Here is a 9,316-nt window from a genome sequence, read left to right as displayed (position 1 = left end):
GGTACCTCTAGGATGAGCCAGCAATCCTACTGCAGTTAAATTAATAATGAGGATGTGACCTCAGAAAAAACAAAATCATCTGGACTCTCATGAGTATTTGGAAAAGCAATTCTCTGACATAAAGACCCCACTAAATAGTGAAAGTGCTTAAAACTTTTGAAAGAGTGTTAAACTTAGTATATTGTTCCCCTTGTAAACCTCTTGGATAGAATTTCGTGGAGAAGTTGACTTTGGTTTAATTGAAACACATCAGAAGGCAGTGTTCTGGTGTTGTTTAATTACAACAGAAGGAAAAACAGCAATAGCAAAAAGTACTTGAGCAGTAATTTCAGCAGGTACATCGGCAGTAATAAGAAATCTCATTCTTGCTTATCATTGTCCACAGGGGGGGCATTGTTCCTTCAGCTCTTTCCAGTGAATCACCAGATTATCACAAATCAGTCCCCAAGTGCTCTTTCAATAGCACGAATTGGAGAGATGAGCAATTTGCTGATGTACTCTCTATCTGTTCATTTTAAAATCTGTTCATTTCAAATGTCTTTTTCCAGTGGATAATAGGGGGAATTAACTTTGTGTGTCCTCCTGTTGCTGCCATAGGCACATTATTTCTGAGGAGCAGTATCTTCCAGGCATACACACTGCAGAGATTTCCACCACTACGCCTCAGCACAAAGACTACAATGCCAGTTGTACGGATTCCTGTGCAATAGTGAAACAAGAGATCAGTCTAGAAGCTTGAAATGTTTATTGAGTGTCCATGTAAAAAGGATGTTCATTTGGAATGGAGAGTAAGTTCAGCTGAGACATAAGATAGGAGGAGATTTCTATCCATTTTCTTTAAAGATGCCCAAGCAAGTATCCCTGATGAGAGTGAGCTCAGACTGGTCATCACAGTTGAATGTTAAGCACTGAAGGCACGGTCCAGTTTGGTGGAGGTTTTAATTGCAACTAAGCATAAAGACTCAAAATATTCTAAGTGTCTTTTCAGGTTCTTTTGAAAGCTGAAAATAAAATTTCAAGGGGAAAAAGTGATCTTGTTTTCCAAAATCTTAAAGAAAAAGATACATTTTTGCATAAAGAAAGAATAAGCTTTCCTTGTAAAACTTATTTGGTATACTTCACCCATACCCTTCTGCATAGCAGTCCTTGTGTCAGAGCTGTCTCAAACATATTTGAAAAAACAGTGTTATCAGTTAGAAAGTCAGTGTCTATCAAAGTTCTGGGTTCTACTCAATTGAAATGTTTGATTAGAAGCCTCTTTCTTCCTTTTTGAGGTAAATAATTTTCAAGGAAAAGGAAAGATAGCTAATGCCAATAATTCGACATTCCTATGTTCCCATCTCTTTTCTGATGTTGAAGCTGAAATCTCATTTTACAGTCAAAATAGTGTCTTTTGAGTAGACAAGGATAGTGAGCATGCTATGGATGTATTTCAGAGAGCAGCTGAAAAAGTCAATCAATTCAAATAAAGTTCCCTTCCTTCCTCATTCTGGTACCCAAACATTTAATTGAGTCAACTATAGCTATTGTAAAGTGTCAGTCTAAAATGTTAAAATGAGATTATTGGAAATGCTTGTTTAAATCTCTTGACTACAAGCAGGCAAAAATAATTCAGGCTGTAATTTTATAGCACAGTGTTGATATTTGATTATATTTAACTCAGATTCTTTACCCTATGTAACTTGTGTGATCTTTGCACAAAAAGCAGTCATTTATATGTTCAGTAGTGCCTCTGGGATGGAAGGAAATATTGCAAATCAGGGCAGTACAATCACAAGAGTTCACTGGCAAAAATAGTGATGATATGAAATAGCAGTGATGTCTCCTGAAAGCAGAGAGAAAAGATTTCTGTTAACCATGATGACTGAATTTATTAAATGGCTTTTCAGTCTACTTACTTTATTGTGAAAGGTCCTAAATGAATGCAATTTACTAATGTAGTTAGCTTCAAATATATTTGACATATTTCTGTTCCTGGCTTGATGAAATGTAAGAACTTTTTTTACTCTTGTTGTCTATTAAAACCTTTATTTGGACTGCAATACTTATTAAACATGCAAATGCACCATAAAAATGCTTAGAGGGTAATAGCAGAGCTATAACTATAAATTCAGAGGAAGAAAAACATAATGCCTTAGTTTTTCTCTTCCCTCACTTATTTTAAGGACTGATTATTTAACACACAAATTCAACCTTATTAGTCATATTAAAACTTTACATAAAATAGTATGCTCAGCATCTTAATATATTGAAACAACAAGGGATACAATCTCTTTGAAGTGGCTGGGGAGGCATTTGCTTTATATTCTAAAATGAATTTTTATGGAACTCCTACATGTGAATGAGAAGTTGGGTTAACGGCTCTTTTAAATACTCTTGTGAAATAGCTTTTAAAACCAGTGATTGCTTTGCAAAAACCTCTAGCAGCACAGCTTGCATTTTCATGCAACACTTTCCTGTCTTATGTTGCATAATCCATTGGATTTTAAACCTTTTCTCCAAAAAATGTTTTGGGTGACTTGTGTATCAGACACCTTTGACAATAGGAAGTATACTTCTCTGCAGCACAAGAAATTAAAACAAATTACTTTATTTTACAGTTGTATTATTTGAAGTAATACACTGATGAAAAGGATTTGCACCAGTGGGGAACGGAGTCTGTCACCTATAGGCAGAAGCTTGGACATTCAGTTCAAGTAAGGATTTACAGATTTTGGTGTTTCTATTTTGCTAGCTGCTTACATGCTTTCTGCTCTGCCAAAAGCAGAATGGATGCTGAGCTTTTCTGTACAATTGGAGTAAGTGTCCTTGAAAATCCAGCATACCCACCCACCACTCTTCATTCAAATCAGACAAATCTGCAGCATATGGGGAAAAGAAAGAGTAACTTAACTTTTCTCTCTGTATTGTTTTTTTTTTTACCAAGGCAAATTCTTCAGAAATCTCAGTAAGAAGTGCAGAGTAATAAAAACCCTGTTTTTCTGTGTGTGTGTGTGAGAGAGAGAGAGAGATGGGAGCTTATTTGCTTGCTTGTTCTTGTTTTTTTGTTTGTTTTTTTTTTCTCCAGAACATATCCCTTATGAAAATATCTTTGAAGAAACATGCCTTTATAGCAATATCCCTGAATCTTCTCATATTGCTGAGATTTAGTTGTATTGTAGTTGCTGTATAATTAATTCATTTAAGCCTGGAGAAATGTCATTGTCATTTTAAATCTAGGTAAACCCCTTCATCCATTAGAGCACAATGCAGTATTTTGAGGTGTGTGTGCATTTTTTGAAAGCTTGGGCACTTAACTGAATCTCCAGGTGGAGATTCTTTCATGCTGCAGTTTAGTATCAAAGGCAAACCCCCCTACCTGGCAGCAGGGCTGTCCTGGAAATGCCTTTCTGGCATAGCTAAGGCAGTTTCTGCTGGGCACAGCCTGGCTCAGACATCAGCAGTCCCTCTCCTGGCCAAGTGTGTGAACAACTATTCCTCGAGCTCTAGGAGACATTTCCTTTTTTTTTTTTTTTTGTTTCCCTGAGACTTAATTGCTTTTTTGCTGTAGAAATACATCTATTCTAACTTCAAGTTTTATGAACGGCCTATTAAATTTATCCCTGTATTTTCTTCTTTAGAATAGAGGAATTGTCTTTTATAATTTTTACAAAATCATAAAATAATATTTTGCAAAATCTTTTCTGTATTTCTGGTTCCTGATTCTGGTTAAGGACCTGGACGTGAGTTGACAGAAGTGGTAACTCTCTTAACTGTATCTGGTACTAATAACAGACCAAAGTAAGAGAAAACTGTTTGCTCTTTTTATTTACACTTACCTATTTATCTTTAACTAATCAAGATTAAAAACAGGGCTGTAGAATTCACTGGAGAATACACCCCCTTGTGAAACAAGGAAAATAGGGGGTATTCCTGACCATTGAGACTGGCTTTGACATATGATCACACATAGGAAACACACAAATGTTCAATCCAGCTTTAATACAGCAACACAACAGTATCCAATTCAGCTAGTAGAAAAGCTTTTTCAGTGGACTAAACACTTCTGTCCCTCTTCCACCTGTGTAAAACTGACCTCTCTCTACCAAAAAGCATTTTTGTTCTATATTTTCTTGTTTCAATGACATACAATTCCATATCCAGGTACCTCTGAATCTCTGGTTTCTACATTTAGCCTGAGATATCAAAGTTCCTAATTGAATTCATGAGATAATTTTCTTTCCTTATTATGGTCTTCTATTAACCTTTCTCATTTCTCTGAGATTTATTATCTAATCTTTGCTTGCCAGTGGCTGGAATACATTTGCCATTTGCTCTTGAGAGTTCTGGGTACCGTAAGAAAGATATGGATTCTAATCACATTCATTCTTAAATGACTTTGCTAACATTTTTCATTCATTTTTTACCTTCCATCCCTTTTGGGATGGAAATGAACAATGCATATCTGCTTAATAAAAATCAGGCCTAATCAATCACACTTTTTTAGTGTGTAGATATATATACACATACATATATGTCATTCCTCATTCTCTCTAATAGAGAAAAAAAAATTGAGGTAGTAGCATATTGAATAAATTATGGTGATGCTGTAGGGCCTGTAATTTTTACTGTACAGTAAAATGAGAATGAGATGTTATATTATTAAAAATATTTTTTAATAAATACTTTGACAGTTTTGTAAAAATACTTCCCTGTTCAGCAGAAAATATCCAAACTTGATCTTCATCCATGTGTAGATTTTTATAAGACACTTTGAGACACCTCACTTATTTCTGACTTTGGTCAGCATGTATCTTACTCTTCTGAGGTATTCACAATATATGTTTTTATAAAATATACAACAGCTATGTCACTGAATCCATACTGAGCCTTAAGGGGAAAATCCTAATTTTACAAAACAAAGGAAAGAACTGTAAAATTGTTGTTCTCTATGCCTTTTTGGAAGAAGTTTGTCTCAACCAGCTAATATACCTCAAAAAAAAAAAAAGTAAGTGTGTGTTGAAAAGTTCTAGAACAGGCATGGTAACATATTTTAATACTATATCTTTTTCATAACCATAATGAGCTGATGTAGTGTGGTTGCCTGGAAAAGAGCAGGTTTCATGTGTAAGGAATCAGTGTACACATTATTTGTTCAAAAATACAATTTTCTTCAAGACAGCTCCATCCAAAAACTGAACGGTGATAGTATTTAAATATCTGTGCAATAGATGCTACCAGTGTTGCCAAACTAACACTCACCAGCCATGCCTGTAGGCACTTATGATAAAGTGTGCTCCTCAGTTTTGTACCATATTTATTATAAAATTGTTGCTATCATTGATTTTTTCTTCTACCACTTTCAGCAATAGTGCTGAAACATTCAAGATGTACAGAAGTAAAATAACTCCTATAGTTTTCCCAGTAAACTCTGTCTTTCAGGAGAAAATATAGTTGAAGATGATAGAAGAGGGGTTTCCAGTATTTTCGAAGTTTAGTCAAAGAATGAGAAATGTATCACAAAACAACAAGCATCCAGAAAAGTGATGCTCAAACAGCTGGTTTGTTCCCTTTTTCTTACCAACAGTTATGTTTTTCTCTATCACAGTCTCCTGTTGCAGCTGTTCCACTTTGCTAGAAACACTCTATTTTCATGGGTACATCTATTTGAGACCTGTGGTTACTCACCTCTTTTGTCCTTCAGCAGCAAAATTTCTTTTTTGCTTTGATGTTTCCTGAAGACACCTTGTCAGAGCTTCCTACCTCCTTTTGCCCCTCTTTCTTCAGCCTTCACTGTAGTAGGCACAAGGAAACAACTCTTGACTTTATTCTGTAATATAAGTAATCCTGTCATTTCCATGGCCCTTTTGGACAGATATTCTAAGTTTCAGTTCTTTCTTCTGAAACACCCATTTAAAAGCTGATCATTATTATTCCTGAGACCACATAAGCATCATATACTGAGGTACTAAAACTTTATTACTCCTGCAAAAATCTTCCTGGTGTGTCCTAGGACCACAATTGCTTTACAGTGCCACTTTACATCAGTGATTCAGAGGCACCTCTCTTCTCTGTTTCTGACTAATGCACACTGAATTTAGGAGCAGTACAAAAGGAGTTACTTGCAGACCTGGGACACACTGTGCTGGAGATCCTGACACAGCTGGAGCATCCACCAGACACACCACCTAAGGGCTGCCCAGCATACCTGGACCCCTGCACATGATCCTTTGACAATCTCCCTGCACCCCTGCCCCTGCTCATCGTGCAGCAGTAGTGGTCACTGTCTCCTGAGTAGACTCTGAGGATCTTGAGGAATTTTTCCCTTCTGTGGACACAATGAAAGCTCTTCCTTTCTCTTTCTCAGTTCTTTTTGTGCATAGATTTATTTCTGTTCCACTCTCCTTTGATGTTTCATGCCTTCTGAAAAGAATATAGTCATTCACAAGGTCTTAACTATTCAAGGCCATAAACACTTCATTTTAAACTGTTACCCTCAAAGTCTTTGAACTCCCCCCAGTCCAGCATTAATTTTCCTGGGTTACTTGCCTTGAGCTAATGAGTTCTCTGTGCTCACTGCCCACAGCTTTGATTTGTTTTAGAGGTTTCCTTAGTTGCTCAGAAAAAGATTTCTTCTTTCTGCATATGAATGAAATGTAAAAATGGTCTTCAGCATTCTGCAAGATTATTAATTCAGGAAGATGAAAATCACATTGTCGTTCTCTATGGGGAAACCTATTAAGATATCACCATTAAGTACTGATTAAATATACATTGTCCTTGTATAAATATATTATGTTAATAGTCCTTCCATGATCTTATAATACTTCAGTATTATTCCAAAACCAATATATGTAGAAAATTCCATTTTTTAGTTGATAATGTATTAATTTTCCTCTACATCCTCAGTCCATCAGATCACAGGTACAGAAAAGACATTGTGGACCATATGTAAAATTTTAGCATCTTAAATATGTTCCATAAATACTGTCTGAAAAGCATTAAGTTTTTAGGGGGACTCATCCTGATACATCCCGAGCAACCTGCAGATAAATCTGGGTTAACAGCACTCAAGCCATGGAGTTACCTACCACCGAGTGTTCACCCTGACATCTCAAAGGTGCAAACCTTATCAAGCAACTTTTGTTGCTCCTATTCCCAAATTCCACACTGTTAACAGGATCTGAGCTGTTTTGAAGCTTCTTCACATTTCTTTCCCAAAAAATCGCAGTATACAGATGCTCTCACTCAAGCACAGGTATTTGGGTGGAACAATGTGCTAGTTCCTGTCATTGTTCTGTGAAACACATCCAAAGGACTCACCTTCAAAGCAGGCTCTGAAGTGGAAACCCTTGGAAAGAATTATGGGTCCTGTGGAAGTCATGAGAATTGGTTGGGGTTTTAACACTACAGCTTGGGTTTGCCAGGTGACTGGAATGCAGAGATACATAAAAACTTGAGGAAACACAGCAACAATATGCAACTGGTGGCATGTGATTCATGTTTTACCAAGTTTTGACAGAGTTGAAGTACAGAACATGTAAAATAATGAAAACTGCAAACAAGCAGTCTTTGTTTGAATAATATGTCTGAACAGTATTCAGAATAAACTTAAATTTACTCTTTAATTTTCAGCCAAATAAAACCATACTGTGTCATTTGAGAAGACTTGCATGGCTTTACAAGTACTGTTTATAATTTTTGAGACTTGTTATCAATGCAGCTGATGTACCAGTGAGGTACAAAATTCTTTAATGCCAAAATATTTTTTTCACTTTAAGGGATAGAACACCAAAGACTCATTTTACATTTACAATAATGTTCACAAAACTAAAATATTAGTAACAATTAACTTTGGAATAGTAATTTTCCCAGCATTTTAATGATGTAACACAGGAGCAGCTTGAAGCCTATGATATTTTTCTTAAAATGAAACAGGCTGATAAAAAATGCAGGAAGCTGAGAAGAAAATCACCCTGAAAAAGAAAGACAATTGGGTAAATAAATTATATATATATAAAAATCTTTACAATCTCTTTGAATAGCTTGATCCATTTGATTTTTTAAATTTTTTTTAATGCATGATAAAATTAATTAGAGGAAACACTCAATCCAGTCTCTCATGAGTAAAATCCAGAGAAGAAAGACTTCTCTGCAATCCAAACTACCCCAATGAAAGTCTGTGAAAGCTACAAGTCTGCCAAATAGGGCTGCAGGTACATCTCTAATATAAACAGTGCACAAAGACTGTCTTGCATGTTTTCTTCAGTTTCTTGAATGTAAGCTGTTTGTTTTTGGTAGACTTATCTCTTTTTTTTAGCTGCATCTTTTAATGTAGGCTTTAGGTTTGGAGCAATAGAAAGATCCTTATACAAAGAGAACCCCCTGCTAGTCCTTTAAAATTTCAAAAACAGAATAGGATTCCATTCAGCTACAATTTTTTCCTTGAAGAGAAACTGAGAATTGTAACAGCCACATATACTATTTTTATAGTGGAAATAATCCTGTTGGGCAAATACGTAATTAAAAAAAATTACAGTCAAGGATATGACAATATGAGGTTCCTAGTGAGCTGTTGCCTGTGGTAAATGGGAAGCAAAAGAGAGGAGTGGGAATTCTGTGAGGACTGTAAAGCTGGAAGTTTAAGCTTGTGACTCAGTAAATTAGATTAAAACATGACGTTTTTCTTCAATCTCTTGCATCCCAGATCACTGTCCCTCTGCCTCTGGTGTTTGTGACAACAGATTGAGGTGCTGAGGGAGAGTCAGTGCTGGGGAGCATCTTGTCCCAGCTAACAAGCATGTTTGTGACATATGGCCATCCTCGTGCCTGCTTTTCAGTACAGTGGCAATTTGTGGTTAGCTAAAAGCTTCCTCCATCAAATGTGGCCTTGCACTCCCCCAGTAGGGTGGGGAAGGAGCTGTCCCTGTGCACTCACAGCATCCCTTAGGGCTTCCCAGGAAAAAGGGACTTGCAATGCACCAAAGCAAGCCTCTAAAACCAGGTGGCACAGTGAGGAAACTGTGCAGAGAAAAAAGGGAAACCCAAACAGGGAAGAGGCGCCTGATGCCATGTTCCCAAAATGTGGCAGGCAATTTGTCCACCCATGCCAGAGACTGGCCAGGCCAGGTGATAACCTGTCCAGTTCTTAGAGAGACAACAGAGACCATCAGAATGATCTCAGAGCACAAAGGCAGGTACCACAGAATCAATTAAAAGGGACACAAGCTCCCTTCTGAAATAATCTTGGTGATATTTAATGAACTCTTACCCCAGACACCCCTTTTTGTGTGGCAAACTTGAATAGCACCATGCAGAGCTTTTGGGTAACACAGCT

The 9,316-nt window shown here is 36.7% G+C and overlaps 1 long non-coding RNA gene across 1 annotated transcript; it reads right to left on the bottom strand.

Moving 5' to 3' along the window:
• Positions 1-257: 257 nt before the first annotated feature.
• On the bottom strand, positions 258-7,787 carry LOC135446507 (uncharacterized). Its single transcript, XR_010439827.1, has 3 exons — positions 6,529-7,787; positions 5,668-5,809; positions 258-1,825 (listed from the first exon to the last, which is right to left on the bottom strand). It is a non-coding gene; the product is annotated as an uncharacterized LOC135446507 (long non-coding RNA).
• Between the last annotated feature and the right edge of the window lie 1,529 nt (positions 7,788-9,316).

The sequence above is a fragment of the Zonotrichia leucophrys genome, chromosome 4 (assembly GCF_028769735.1).
Source record: "Zonotrichia leucophrys gambelii isolate GWCS_2022_RI chromosome 4, RI_Zleu_2.0, whole genome shotgun sequence".
Taxonomy (NCBI): Eukaryota; Metazoa; Chordata; class Aves; order Passeriformes; family Passerellidae; genus Zonotrichia; species Zonotrichia leucophrys.
This window is presented reverse-complemented; position numbering and strand designations above follow the sequence as displayed.